The 16,159-nt window shown below is 47.7% G+C and overlaps 1 protein-coding gene across 1 annotated transcript in view; it reads left to right on the top strand.

The window, feature by feature from the left end:
- Window positions 1–16,159, top strand: part of LOC144818537 (alcohol dehydrogenase 1-like) — a 290,421-nt gene that overhangs the window by 94,366 nt on the left and 179,896 nt on the right. The gene's annotated exons all lie outside the window — the stretch shown is intronic.

Raw genomic sequence — 16,159 nt, 5'->3', positions numbered from 1 at the left:
CTCGTCGTCACTTACTCAGGGCAAAGGGGGGAGTAGAGTAGGGAAGTTGCTGCACTTTCAGCGGCACTTGGGCGGCTGGGGGCAGGGTGCTTTTGAGCCGTCAGGCGCTGAATGTTATCCAATGGGAAAGTTAAAAAGCAAACAAAGGCTGCGGAGACGGAGATTCTTCAGGTGCGACCACCACTTCAAGAGGTAAGTTGGGATCTTGGAGAAGAGGTAGGTACCCCAAAGGAAGGCACAGGGAGCCGCAGGGCGCCGGGTGCAGGGGTGTGTTTTGGTGTCGGGAAATCTTACCCTCAGCTGGTTGCGGTTGGAGGGGGCCCTGGTTCTGAGGCTGCAGGCGTCATCTGGTTCGTCGAGGAGGGTCTTTGGGCACTGGACTTCGGGTCCCAGTTGCCGGGGGGACGTTGTTGTTGTCTTGGGTCACTCAGGCACAAGCCGGGCTTGGCGGGTGCAGAGTGTGCTGGATTCGAAGTTCCTGGCTGGCACGAGGGGTATTGCGGTTTGAGCAGAACCACTGCTCGTGAGAGTCCCAGTCGTTTGGAAGGTTCAAGGCAGGCAGGTCCTCCGGGGTTTTCGAGGTTGCTGTCCGCAGGAGACGCCAGAGTTTCCCAGGAGCGGGATCAAGGATCAACAGGCCTCTAGGGTTCTGGGACCAAGTCCGTGGGCGTCGTCCTTTTGTTAGCAGCTGCACGGCAGGTTTTCTTGTTTCTTGTTCTTCTTCTTCTTGTAATCGGGATCTGAGGAAGGAAGGTTCAGGTTGCCCCTAAATACTAAATTTAGGGGCGTTACAGGTAGGGCAAGGGCATGGACCAATGGGTCCCTGTCCTGGGGTGGGTACACCCCCTAGCCTGCTCCTCTCCTGTGGGAAGGGGCAGCAGCCTAGCTGTGATTGGGCAGGGCTCCCCATCTTCAAGATGGCCGGAGCCCAGAGTCGTGCTTCACCTCGCCTCTCCCACCTGAGGGGTGGGGTTGGCATAGGCTGGCACACCCCCTTTCCTCACTTAGGGTTTCCCGCCATTCTTCGCGCCAGAGTGGGAGTCAGAACCGGTGGGGGCCAGTTGCTGAGTACATCAAGTGGCCTGGAGAAGCTCACAAAGGCGGTATGCCTTTGAAGCTTCCCCTGCCCATCCTAGGGAAGGAGGCTTGGTACCTCGTCCCAGGATGTGCATTATTCCAGCCCCCCGAGAGCGGCAGGCTCTCGACCCAGGGGTCCAAAAACATGTCTGGTGGTGGCAGTCTCGGTAGCCACACAGTCAGGACACTGAGAGTTGATTAGGTTTTAGTAGGCATCTCTAAAATGCCCTCTGTCGTGCATTTTACATTAAATCCCACACTGGCATCAGTGCAGGTTTAATGTGGTGAGAAGTTTGGTACCAAACTTCTCAGTCTTCAGTGAAGCCATCATGGTGCAGTGCAGTTCGTAATGACAACCTCCCAGCACCATATACTCTTAATGGCAGCCAGCCACAGCCGGTGGTAGGTGTACCTGCAGGGCGGTGACGTAGGGAGGGGGAGGGGGAGGGTGGGGGGTTGTAATGTATGAATTACGGACATTAACAGGTAAGTAAACATATAAATAAATAAAACGAATTTCGTTGCGCGCGCTGCATCGCATTTGGTGATGCAGTGCACACAACGAAATTTGTTTTATTTATTTATATATTTACTTACATGTTAAAGTCCGTAATCCATACATTACAACCCCCCACCCTGCCCCTCCCCCTCCCTACGTCACCGCCCTGCAGTTACACCTACCACTGGCCGTGGCTGATGGCAGCACTGCACTTAAAGTGCCCAGGAATGCCCCTGGGTACTGTAGGGGCACAGGGCTCATGCACCTATGCCCACACCACTGGCATAGGGCACCCAGCTAGAGGGGTCACTGATGGATGCCAGGGCAGTGAGCTGGTGGGCATAGCACACAGGGATGTGTGCCATGTCGACTCTCTGTTTAGTTCTGTACTTAGACACTCAGCATGCAAGGGCAGTGTGTGAGTGGCAGGGTTCAGGGCCCTTAAGGGTGGCACAATAAGTGCTGCAGCCCTTAGGGGTCTTCTCTGGTCACCATGCCCTGGGTACCTAGGGTATCATTTACTAAGGGCTGACAGGTGGCCAGAGATGCCAATTGGGGTTTAGTTTCAACACAATTTTAGGGAAGGAACACAGGCCCTGGGCACCTGGTTGGCAGGATCCCAGGGCACACTCAGTCAATGCACATCAACAATTCAGCAAAAAGTGGGGGCATACCTAAGCAAGAAAGATGGCACTTTCTCACACATCCCTCATCACGCAGTCAGAGGGATGGCAGTTCGGGCTGAACTGTTCCTGTATCCACAGCATAAACAGACACAGCCCGGTGCAAAGCAACACCTAAATAGTCCTTAGACACGGCGTAAAAAGAAAAAGGGGAAGGAGAAGGAAAAGAGAATAGAGGGGAAAAAAAACAGGAAAAGACGCTGCGCTTAGCCTGAACCCAATGCGCAACCCGTATAGCAGTCTGCAAATGAAAAACGAAGCGGTTGGCACCCTGCTGCTTCACAGGGAAGACGGATGCAGAGGGCTGAGAGAGAGAACCGGATACAACACGAGTGCTGTTGGGGGGAGGAAAGGCCTACAGAGAGTTAACTGCAGAGTAGTGGCATGAAGCTTGCAGAGGAACACCTGCTGAGACAGATCCCTGGCAGGGCGATATGGAGAACACCTGTGCAAGCACTTCCCAAGGCCTAGTGCGACAACAGGTGCCGTCCCCTGGAGCCCAAATTAAATTGCGGGAACACTAGAGATACCTGCTGCAATACAACCAGTGAGCATTGAGTAGGTACAGACCTGGGAGGCGTTGGGGCACAAGATCACAGGAGGTACAGTAAGAATGCAAGCAGAAGATGGTGAACTACTCAACAACAAGATAATTTGTAGCCCCCCGTTTGGCATGTGGCTAAGACGAGAGGTCCTGAAGCGACCAGAGATACATCGGAGGCCACAAAGATATACTGGAAGCCGATGTAGAAGGCTTGACCTAATTTCTGGCACTCCGGCATGACAAGCCCCAAGCGCCCTGCACCGGATAATAGGGGTGCAATACCAAAAAAAACCACAATGAACTGGCATTGGCCCCACAACACTGGGATGTTATAGGAAGAACACACATCCACAGAAGCAGCAGGTAAAAAAGAATAGACAACCGCCCCAGACAGTCAGCTTTCCCATTGTAGACACCCGCCAAGGGTAAAGCTGATAAATCATGACTCCAAAACACAGAGAGACCAATATGAACAACGTGGATTCGGGATCGAAAGCTGCTGATCCATCCACGGACACTGAGCTGAAACAGATACTGACCACCGTGCAATGGAGCCCATTGAAAATGTATGGAAAGATTGACACACTTAACACTTAGAGTGGATAGGATGACAGAGAGCCTAGATAAACATACAGAGAGGTTGGAAACATTAGAAAAAAGAGTATTGGATGCAGAAGATATATTAACCGAGGAATCAATGAAAACCCAAAAAACAGATAAGCTTCTACGCACTCTACAAATAAAAACAGAGGATTTGGAAGTGTGCTCACGGAGGAATAATGTTTGTATCCTGGTAGTGGCGGACTCTACAAATATAGAGAACCTTCTCACAGTGCTCCTTTTGGAGATTTTCGTGGTGGAGCATGCCCTTTGTTCACTGGTATCCAGACCCGTACCAGGTGCCAGCCCACGTCAGATTATAGCTCGACTCTTAAAGTATAGAAACGTGATGCCGCATTACATAAAGCATGAGAACTGAAGTCTTTGCGTTGCAAGGGTCCTGAGATATCTCTATACCTAGACTTCTCCCAAACAGTTCAGGAAGTATAGAGACTGTTTGTACCAGCCAAGAGACAACTCCAAGACTTACAACTGGAGTACAGCATGTTATACCCAGCCAAACTGAGGGTGATGGTGGATAGGAAGGCTCATTATTTTACTGATCATAGACAGGTTTCACACTTTATTAAGCAAAGAGAGAACTCAGGCACACAGCGGCAGTCCCCTTGGCATGCCTTGAGTGAAGGTGAAAGATCCCAGGACATAGAAGAGCAGTAGTCAAAAGATTACTCTACGAGTGCACTAAAAGGTGTGCTATAAGGTCAAATAAATGGAGATATCATGCTGCAACCAAGTGCTGGCTGACGAGACACATAAAGTGTCAGACAGCTTATGATACCATTAATAGTCCCTTTGTAGCGAGAGGGAGAGCTAGCGCAGCACAAAACTAGTGCACCCAAACTACTGGTAAGACTGTTTAAGTTTACACCACGAAAAGACAATTTGTGCTGCCAAGTCACCGGGGACAGATGTGTAATAAGCAGTATGCAATGTAATGTATAAGTTGTAACGCATAAAATGGTGATGCGCGTACAGAACAGCACTTACAGAACGCAAAGTGAGGGAGGATCTATACCTGCCCCATCTCCTGTGAGGTAGGTATCATTAGTTCTGTTCTGACCTCAAGAGATACTATAAGATGAACTGGTTCCGTAGGTAATCTGGCGGCGGGCAACACCCATCCCCATGTGTTCACAACTGACAGTTTTCTAAGGGTGTTGGTTTTACTTAGTTGGGGGAGCACAGAAAAGGGAGGGGGTGGGACAAAGTTTAGCCAAGCAGAATTCCATTACTTCTGGTGTGGGAGGGGATCCTTTAGTGGGGTAGTGGGATACGCAAGAAAGGGAGGGGGTGGGAGAAAGTTCAGCCATGCAATGTTTAATAGTTCACGGAGTGGGAGGGATGTTAAAGGGGAATACTTCTGATACTGTTTACCGAAACGTTAGTGAACTACACCACTTGGCTAAGCATGATCGAGAGTTACAGACTATGACTGTATGCACCCGGACGTAAGGCAAGGCATGAGACAACATGAAGCCAAAGCATACATTCGATTTCTTACCCGGAATGTAAGAGAACTTAACGACCATAGGAAATTCCGCAAGGTAGTGGCATACCTCAAAAGACAAGAAGTTCAAGTAGCCATTCTAGAGGAGACAAATCTAGAACACAATAGCAGTACACTACCCAGCAGCGCTTGCAATGCCACTTTTGTGCTGCGGGATTCACATCGCATGCCCGAGGTGTGCTGATATGGGTGGACTGTAAATCAAGATACAACTTACGAAAGTGTACATAGGGTAGGTATATAGTGGCAATCTGCTTCATGCAGTATCTCAACTTAGTGACCATAGGCTACTTCCTGACCATTCAACAAACTATGTGACCTCATTTGTTCTGCTAAACACATTGTCCTTTGTAACATGCTATTTCTGTACTATTCCTCATGCAGAGGCCTGTGTTCCTACTTGGGCCTAAAACTGTTTCTAACTTGAAACCTTTGCATGGAAGTTGCAGTTCTCTGCTCTGTGTGTATTTGTATATAATGTATCCTATTTTTCCCCATATTACCCTTCTGGAATACACGCTCCGGCATCCACATCCCCTCTAGCAGGGTGCATTTTTTGGTCCTTGAGCCACAGTCGTACAAACAGGTCTCACAGGAAATGGTCTCCCTACGGGGTACACTTTGTCTTCTCCCCGAACCCCACTTGGTTCCTCAACTCTGGGCCCCCTGCATGAGGGACTCCAGAGCAGTACATTGTAGCTTGCTCATTGTAGATCCGATGTCCCTTCTCTACCTCGTCCAGGGTAAGCATTAATCACCCTTGCTAGGGGATCTATGACACTGAAACGAAGTGAGGATGGTGGTAGTATCACTTTACACCTTTATTACTTTTCTCATAGAGCTCTTTTACGAGCTGGTCGGACTGCTCGTAAAAGCTCGATGCTTCTGTTATGTTATGTTAATAACTTTTATTAGGCGCACAGCTGCCCCAGCTAAGGGGCGTCCTGGCGCCTGGTCAAGAACCACAACACAACAGATCAATGCTGAGAAGAAAGGGAATCAGTCAGCGGAGGCAAACAGATGGGTTTTTATAGCGCGTCTAAAGAGAGTCAGGCTATTTAGGGCACGAATATGGACAGGGAGGGAGTTCCACAATCCAGCCGCCAAAACACAGAAAGAGCGACCTCCCATCCTACTCAGTCTGAACCTAGGCTTAATCGCCAGAAATAGAGAATCCGACCTGAGAGACCGCGTAGGGACATAGAGGGAGACAAGGCCCACAAGGGCTGGAGGCGAAGAGAGTTTCAGGATCTTAAATGTCAGGCAGAGAGCCTTGAATTTGATTCTCTGTCTGACTGGCAGCCAGTGAAGGGAGGTCAAGACTGCAGAGACAGAACAGCGTCTCGGGAGGCCAACAATGGCCCGCGCAGCGGCATTCTGCACCCTCTGCAGCCTAGTAGCCTCAGCCTGGTTAACTCCAAGCAACAGTGCACTCCCGTAGTCCAGCCGAGAAAGAATAGAGGCCTGGACCACCAGTTGCCGAGTAGGAGGGTTGAAGAATTTGAGGACTGGTCTCAGTCCTCGCAGAATACCATAACAGGTAGCTGCAACCTTCTTTGTGTGGCTGGTAAAAGAGAGGTTGGAATCCAGCCAGACCCCCAAGTTCTTGATTTCGGCCGCTGGGACAGGGGACACCCCCAATTCAGGAGGCCACCACTGATCTCCCCAAAGTTCCGCCTGCTTCCCTAGAATCAGGACCTCGGTTTTCTTGGCATTTAGCTGTAAGCAATTGCTACGCATCCATTTTGCTACAGCTATTAGTCCTGCACGGAATCTGGGCGCCGTCACCTCAGGGTCCCCACTGAGTGTCACCGCCAGCTGCGTGTCGTCGGCATACGATGTCATGGTTAAGCCACATTGTCTGACGACAGCAGCCAGCGGTTTCACATACAGGTTGAACAAAGTGGGACTCAGCGCAAAGCCCTGAGGGACACCCAGTCCCAGAGGATGAAAAGAGGACTGACCAGGTGGAATGGCCACTTTGAAAAACCGGCCTGAAAGGAAAGAGCGGAACCATTGAAGAGCCTTCCCCTCAATACCCACTTCCTCTAGGCGCCGCATCAGAATGTCATGAGACACCGTGTCAAACGCGGCGCTCAGGTCTAACAAGAGGAGCGCCGCTGTCTGTCCCACATCCAGCACTGAACGCAAGTGCTCGGTCATAAAGAGCAGAGCAGTTTCAGTGCTGTGTTGTGCGTGAAAACCATTCTGACTCTCGTCAAGAATATTATTACGAGAGAGGTGGGCAGACAGAATGGAGTTCACGTGTGCCTCAGTAACCTTGGCAGTCCAAGGCAGAAGAGAGATGGGCCGATAGTTCTCAGGAAGCAGGGGGTCAAGGTTGGGCTTCTTCAAAATGGGGCTAACCACTGCCTGCTTCCAGGAGGGAGGAACCACGCCCTCACTGAGCGAAAGATTAATCAGGTCCAATATGGGCACGCGGCAGAGGGGCGGGAGAAGAGTAATAAGCTCCGGCTTCAGCGGATCTAAGGGAGAGCCAGATTTAATTTTGAGGCTCAGCGTGTCAAAAACCTCAACAGACATGACCGGCAGAGAGGACAGAGTTTCGGAGACCGAAGCCTTCACGTCACTAGGTTTATCCCCGAGTACAGATGGTGTAAATCCTCGATAGATTGCCTGCACCTTCTCCACGAAAAAGGATGCCAGACTTTCACAGTGAGAGTCCGTGCAGATTTCCAGCGAGGTTGCCCGTTTCCCCATCAAATCTTTAAGCACCTTAAAGATTAATTTGGATGGGTTAGGGCTGTTGGAAAACTCAGAGGCGTAATATGCGGCCCGGGTTTGGCAGATAGCTCTGTGATAGGATTTAAGCTGGGCAAAGTACAACGATTTTAACGTGAAGTCAAAAGATTTCCTCCATGCCCTCTCAGCTTGCCGGCATGTTCTCTTAAGCTCGGCAAGGGCCTCATTATACCATGGGCTGCGCGTTTTGGCGTGGCATTTCGACCAGCGCAAAGGTATAAGAGAATCGAGGGCCGTAAGGACCCAGTTACAGAACTGCTCGTATCCCTGTCCCACATTCGGCAAAGTGCCCAAGGGCTGCGCCTCCAGTATCTTAACAAACTCCTCCAGTTTGAGTTTACGCCAGTTTCTTTTAAGGATCAGTCTATCCACAGGTTTAAATTGTGGGTCATCTAAGGGGCATGACACTTTAACCAACAGATGGTCAGTCCATCCTACCACCATCGGGTCAGATGTCCTAGCCCGAACCAAGGTGGTGAAGAAGGGATCAAGTATGTGACCTCCTATGTGGGTAGGAGAGGTAACTAGTTGGTTCAATTGCATGGCTTCAAGGTCCGCTAACAGGGAGCTGATGGGTAAAGATGACGTCTGATCAAGATGTATATTCAGATCACCTACGATGTTAAAATTGGCGCATCTAGGAGCAAATAAGCTAACCACATCAGCAAGGGCGACCTTGAAGGCAGTGTCATTCCCTGGTGGGCGATAGATAAGTAAGCCACTAAGAGTAAATTGATGACTGACAGTAACCTTAAAAGAAGCGCTCTCGCACATCGGCAGGTCAAGGGCTTTCCAGTCCACCGGAAAGCAAGATTTAGTCGCCATGGCTATGCCACCTCCCCTAGACGTGCGGTTCAAAGTAAACACCGTATAGGTGGAAGGAAACGCCAGATTTATTATGGCAGTGTCGGCGTCCTGCAGCCAAGTCTCGGTGCGAAAAATGATGTCAGGAGAGTCCTTATCTATCATGTCCCGAAGGGACTGATGGTGCTTGACCAATGATCGAACATTCAAGCTCCATATGCTGAGTACTCGCTCGGTGCAGTCCATATGCGAACTTTGGGCAGTCCTTACACTGGAGCACACCCCAATAGGGGAGGCCAGAGAAAAACTGCCACACGCACAGTCATAAGGTCCCGACAGGGGAGGTAACGGATCATGACTACACGCCGAAATACCGTCGCTGATGGAAAAGAGATCGGCGCGATTGTACCTGAACGTCGCTGTATTACACATGATGGTATGATGGCTGGAAGCCAGAGTCCGTAGCCCGCACCCGCTACCTCGACGCGGACGAGCGCAGACGGGCAGGACTCTGGCACGACTCCGGCTAAGGGACGGCGATCCACTGCGCGTTCCCGCTGCGCGGGAGAGAACGACTTTAAATAGGCGAGCCCAAAGACCCCACGAGCGAAGAGACGCTCCAAGATGGCGCCCGTGTACCAAACGACCCAGCCCAAGGCAAGATGGCGCCCACCAATCCAACCCCGGTACCCGGACCCGTCAAACGACGGTGCTTTAACACAATTATATGAGGGTGAGAGGGCGAGGGGTAATTCCCAGAAGCTGATGCCTAAAAACAAGGGAGAATAAAATAAAAGCAAACAAAATAGCAAAACAGGTAATTTAAAAACAGCGCGACCGCAGCGCGACCTGCACGAAGCCAAATCCTTGACCAAGTGGCAAAAGCTGAGTCCGCCTTAAATAGGCGAGCCCAAAGACCCCACGAGCGAAGAGACGCTCCAAGATGGCGCCCGTGTACCAAACGACCCAGCCCAAGGCAAGATGGCGCCCACCAATCCAACCCCGGTACCCGGACCCGTCAAACGACGGTGCTTTAACACAATTATATGAGGGTGAGAGGGCGAGGGGTGATTCCCAGAAGCTGATGCCTAAAAACAAGGGAGAATAAAATAAAAGCAAACAAAATAGCAAAACAGGTAATTTAAAAACAGCGCGACCGCAGCGCAACCTGCACGAAGCCAAATCCTTGACCAAGTGGCAAAAGCTGAGTCCGCCTTAAATAGGCGAGCCCAAAGACCCCACGAGCGAAGAGACGCTCCAAGATGGCGCCCGTGTACCAAACGACCCAGCCCAAGGCAAGATGGCGCCCACCAATCCAACCCCGGTACCCGGACCCGTCAAACGACGGTGCTTGAACACAATTATATGAGGGTGAGAGGGCGAGGGGTGATTCTGTGGTTATCGCTGGGATTCACTCCGTCCAGACCGGTGCCAAGCCATGCTACCTAGGTAGTGCACCAGGGCCTCCTTCCATACAGGGGCTTCCTTCTGGCTCCTGGAGGTGAGATCACTCTTGCTGTATGATAAAACCTTGTCTCCAACTAGAGTGCCTTCTATAGGAGGCTCGGCACCACTCCTCCATCATATAGGCTGACCACTGTCTCTTTACGGCCTCCTCCACTCTGGTTCCACAGGAGTTTCACCTCCAGGCACCCAGCCTCTACATTTCATTGTCTCCGGTCTCCTGTCTGTGCCTCATTGTCCCATGACCCCCCTCCGTTGGGTGACCAGGCATCCCGGACTTGCCAGGACAATCCCGGGTTTCAACTGCTTCCCTGGAATTTCAGGAAATTTAGCTCATGTCCCAGTTTTTAGAGAGTCGACTGAAAACGGTGGCAGTTGTCTAATTATATTTTCCATAGCAGGGATAGTTAGCAGCTGTTATAAGAAGGCCAATTTAATTAACATGCATGATACTGGCTTTAAAAATTACATTTTATTTATGTTCTTACTGCCTCTTCTGTAATTCGTTGCTAAGGAGCGCTGTCATTCTGTGAGCTCAGTTAAAGTAAAATTGTAGCCCTTCTATTTTTGTGAAATGTCCCAGTTTTTTACTTTAAAATTCTGGTCACCCTACCCCTCCAGCCTCTCCTCGTGTGCTGCATCGGAGGTCTCGAGGTGGCCCTACTTCTCTACTGGGTTCACTCAGGTGGTCTCTACACTCCTCGTCTTCATCCCTTCATTATTAGAACCAGAGTGCTCCTATCTTCATGCACCAGAGTAGGCCTCTCCTCACCATGCACTTGTCAGCCCCATTTCTGATAATCGCCATGTTTCTCACAGCTGACTGCAGGCCTCTGCTTGTGGGGATTGCTGCTGTATGCAAGTGCTGCACTGGGGCAGTCCAGGACCTCATTGACCAGGGAATCCATTGATGCTGAGTGGGAGCTCTGGAGCAAGGCATCTGCCATCTTGACTGTCTGTCCACACTCTCTTCTTTTACTTTCAGAACTCCCTGGGAGTGAATGTGTTCGTGCTCTCTCCCCAGTTGCTGCTTCTTCATTCCCTTTCTTCTACCCTTGTCACTCTTTCTGTTGCACCACTCCCCTCCCCCAGCTCTCCCTTCCAATTCCAACTCTGTTTTTAAATATATTTCACACTTCCACTCATCTGTTGCTCCTTCACTCCTCCCTGCTTGGCAGTCTCTTTCCCACCATTCTCTCTCTCATTTATTTATTTATTTTACTTTTTGTCGCCCATCACACTATCAGTCGGCATCCATTTTAAAATGTTTTTTTACCATTTCAAGATTGGTGTACAAGCATGCACACGCATGCTCAAGGGGTATCAAACAAATGATTTGTATTATTTTTACGAACCCATTTAAAGATGGCAACCGCAATGCACAGTGGCCATTTCTAAACTGAATTCATTTAAATGTTACAATGTGTTGAAAGATGGCTCACACATTCACGTCGGCAATCACTAAGATTGATGATGCAATAGAATTCAAAGGAGCCCGTCTGGGATACATTTAAAGCGGCCTTACGTGGGGAAACTAAAAACTTTGCCTCCTACCGTTGGAAACAAGCACAGCAACATACTAAAGATAGACTCAAAGAATTGCAGCAAGCTGAACTTGAATTATGTAACAATATTTGTCTGGGCCATGATGTATCAAACACTCAGAAGGCGGTTACTATAGCTAAGTCTAATCTGTTAGAACCTCTTTATCAAGACATAGCAGCCAAATATTTTCAATTTCGTACTTTAATGTATGAGTTCGGGTAAAATTCAGGCAAGGTACTTGCGCAGAGATTACAGCAGAGGGCTATTGCGAACCGAATTGTCCGGATCACAAACCAACAGGGCTGCCTGCAAGAGACCCCCATGGGTGTCCTTGGTGCCTTTGTGAGCTTCTATATTAAATTATATACAGAAGACCCTAGCATGGTTCAAAATCAACTTGGCTTAGATGACTTCTTTTACCCCTTAAATACCATGCAGGTAACAATGGAACAGAATGAAGTTCTCTCAGCACCCATCAGTTGGGAGGAGGTAACAACTGCTATTAAATCTCTCTCCAATGGTAAGGCCGCTGGACCCGACCTTATCCATCTCGAGTTTTACAAGACCTTCTCACCACTGTTCAGACAAGAAATGTTAGCGGTTTTTAGGGCCGGCCAACTTGGGGTGTTTCCTGATTCGTGGCGCCGGGCCATCATTGTGCTGTTTAAAAAAAAGGGCAAAGATGAGCTAAACCCTGCCTCATATCGACCGATTGCACTTATCAACACAGATAGCAAGATTTATTCTAGACTTCTAGCCTTTAGATTAGCCCAAGGTATAGTCCCCTTAGTTTCAATCCGCCAGCATGGTTTCATCCCCAGAAGGGATACAACAGATCACATTCGTCGCGTCATTGCCCTCCTTGATTGGGCTCAGGTTACGAGTTCTTCCCTCGGGGTGATCCTGCTGGACGCCGAGAAGGCGTTAGACAGGGTCTCCTGGGGGTATCTCTGGGCGGTAATTCGTTGGAAGGGACTTTCTCCCGAGTTCATCCAGGCCCTTCAGGTGCTCTCTTTGGCCCCAACCGCTGCAATTCGTATCTCAGGGTGAGAATCTGCCAAGTTTTTCTATTAGCAGGGGGACTAGACAGGGTTGTCCCTGTTCCCCCCTACTATTTGCTCTGTTTATTGATCCCTTCCTGAGTATGATTTGAAAATTGCCAGGGGATTACTCCAGTCAGGGTTCGCGGGGTGGACTACAAGGCATTGGCGTATGCCGATGATATTGTTGTACTAACTGACAGTGTTGGCTCATCTTTTACAGCATTAGAAAGGCTTGCGGCTCAATTCAGTGCTTTCTCCAGGTATAAGCTTAACATCTCAAAGACTCAAATAATTCAATCCTCAGCTATGCCCCTTTCGCATGTTCCTATAATTAATGAGGCTACATACCTTGGTGTTCAAATCTCCCCCGAAGTTGATCAGATCCCAGACCCAAATTACCTCCCGGTAATTGATTCCTTACATAAGAAACTTGAGAGAATGGACCATCTGCATCTTTCGTTATATGGACGTTGTAATATCCTGAAAAGGCTTGTTCTTCCAAAGTTCTTATATCATTTTAGGTCCATTCCACTCCTTATTTCTAATTCAACACTAGGGAGAGCTGATAGAATATGTTAACGGTTTCTTTGGGGATATCGCAGGCCGAGAAGGGCCGCTAAATGGACGTGTCTTCCCCAGGAATGGGGCGGTTGGACTGTTCCTAATTTGTTGTATTACTATTGATCTGCCCTAATCCAGCACTTTGGTCTCCCTCTTCTTGGGGATAATGTTGAGATGCCAACCTATATGTCCCCATCCATTTATGAAATAGCACTTGGGGATGCTGCCAAAGGGGTATTAACACGTGTATTGGAACCCCGTTATTTCAAAAAAACTAAATTTAAGATCTGCTGGGCCTTATTTTCTGTATGGCAGAAAATCCGTTCCCGCCTGACTATTTCAAAACTCAATTATTATACCCCATTAGATGCCTCTGCCTTGCTTCCTCCAATACTTTACACAGAGCCTATTGGACCCCGAAAAGGTTATCTAAAATGAACATAGCGACGGTGAAGAGTTGTCCGAAATGCGCTCTTCAGGCGGCTGACGACCTACATATGTTCTGGAGATGCCCCAGCTTGGATAAATTCTGGAAAGATGTGGGTATAACCTTAGAAGGGGTACTGGGAAGACACCTACCTGTAAGTATGAACTTAGTTATTTTTGGGATTACTGGTCCAAATGTAATAAGCCCCTTGTCCAGAGCTCAGGAGAATTTAATTTTTATCCTGATACTCTTGGCAAGGAGAGAGATTTGTGTAAAATGGATAAAACCAGCCCCACCGATTCACAGCGAATGGCTGGCATCAATCCTGAAAGTATATAATCTTGATAAAAATAAGAAGCTTACTTCTAAAAAATTTAAGTTTTGGGACATCTGGGAAGAGTTTCATAAAGGGTGACCATATTGTAGAATATACTTTGATCTTACTGGTGTAATGTCCAATGATTACGCTTCTGCAACAACACTAAGGAAGACCTGTAAGAGAAGCCATAATGGCTAGCTCAATCCATTTCCGTTACAAGGTTCTTTCTCCAATCAAGTATATGGAAGTATGAGGTTCCCTTTCTCAGAGGTGCCCGAGGTTGAGAGGGGTTTCCTGAAACTCTCCTTACTTTAAATTGTTGCGAAATGAGGACTAAAGAAAAAAAAAAATATATATATATTTTATGATGGTGTGATGGTAAAATGGAGGTCTCTAGGGTTGAAGGGAATTGGTGATTTAGTCTACTCTGACCAATTGGCCCCTTTCTCTTTTTTGAAGGAGAAGTTCCATTTACAATCTAACTATTTTTTTTTAATATTTACAGATTAGAAGCTTTCTTGACAAGAACCTGCCCAGGAACCCCAATCTGTATGTAAAGATCAATTTAATTGAACTAATTCGGAATGAGTCTAGAATTAGTTCTCTATACCAAAGTCTTCTGTCAGAGCTGCCGGATGACCTATCTGCTCAGAATGTAAAGTGGGCTGCTAAATTTGGTGTCCCAATACTAGACCTGGAATTACCGCTTGAATTAGCTAGATCTGTTCTTGTTCTTGTCTCGGGCTCACTGCGCACGCAAAGTTATATGGCCATGTTTAATCTGTATCATACCCCTGCAAAAATAGCGAGTTGGGGGACTTTCAGCTCAACTACCGGGGGCTCTTGCCCTTGATGTAAAATGGGCTCCGCTGATGCCATACACATGTTCTACTCATGTCCTAATTTAACTCTTTTCTTAAGTGAGGTGGGAGCTTTTCTTAATCAATCACTTCTAATACCGGTTAAAATTTCAGCGGAATTAATAATAATTGGATATGAATATTCAACCAGTTCTCAAAGTACACAACATCTATCAGCGTTTCTGTTTATTGCAATGGCTATGATCAGACTGTATATTACATATCAATGGCTAAATCCTGAAACTCTTACCTTTATCCATTGGAAAGCTAGGATGCTTGCATGGTACAAATTAGAATCTTCAGTACTGTCGTTAAGGGGATGAGAAAGCGTGTATTGGCATCTAAGAACTGGGATCCTTTGGTGGACTGGCTCTCTCAATAACTGTGTCACTCTATATTTAACTATGTTGTGTACTTGTTTGGTTATGTATATCCATGTTCTCTTCTTCTGTGTCTCCTAAATTATGTACTTTGTTTTTCTGTCTCCTGATGCCCTGTTTTTTTCTTTTGAAAATTTAAATAAAGCACAAAAAAAAAATAAGAATTCAACGGGGCTGCCATATTTAGCGTCAGGAACGAAAGTAATTGATTTCTAGGGCAGATTGGCCATGATTATTAAAATATTTTATTTATGCAAAACAGAGCAATACAGAAAACCACCACCTAGATGATCTATTAAGGATCTGGGTACTTGGGAGGCATCCAAAGTAATTACACGGTGCTGTAAGATTGACGCATACATTGTCTATGCCCAGAATAATTAGGAATCGCATTTACCTATTAAAATGGCCATACCAAAAAAATCCTGAAACCAGGAACAGAAATATTTACAGATAAGATACTGCTTGGCCTACAAAATAGGGCAGGCTCCAGTATGTATAGCAATTTCACCATGTTGGAATAACGTTAAAGGTGTAGACTCAGGCCTATGCTCACTACTAAAACAAACATGGCAACAAAACTCGCAGTACTGGAAATTATGGCAGGGGCGGTTTCCCCATTAAGGCTCTGGATTTACACCCTTCTGAAATTCCTACACATTTACCTCAGAAAATATTAAATAGATTTATTTATTTAGAGATACAAATGCGACTAAATAAATGGATGTATTTACGTCTGAGCTGTCTTTACCAGACTGCCTGCCCTGCCTTACTTAAAGCAGAGAGAAAAAGCCAGGCAGTAAATTAACTTTCTACAATGTGACACAAGACGCAGGGTTTACCTTTCTAAAACCCTTCATTGCCATTGTAGTCTATGGTGGTATCAACTGTAGACCAGTGATGCTGTCAGTGTTAGAGTTTCAGGAGTTGGAGTCTGCATCCCTGCGTGAGGCCAGACGTCCATAACTCACATGCATCGATCCCACTATTTCCAAATTGTCACACGGCAGGACTGGGTTCAAATATCCGTGATTTGGCACCTTGTCCTCAGTAAGACTTGTA

The sequence above is a fragment of the Lissotriton helveticus genome, chromosome 2_1, assembly GCF_964261635.1.
Source record: "Lissotriton helveticus chromosome 2_1, aLisHel1.1, whole genome shotgun sequence".
NCBI classification, from domain to species: Eukaryota; Metazoa; Chordata; class Amphibia; order Caudata; family Salamandridae; genus Lissotriton; species Lissotriton helveticus.
The sequence above is the reverse complement of the archived record's forward strand: the minus strand, read 5'-3'. Positions and strand labels throughout refer to the sequence as shown.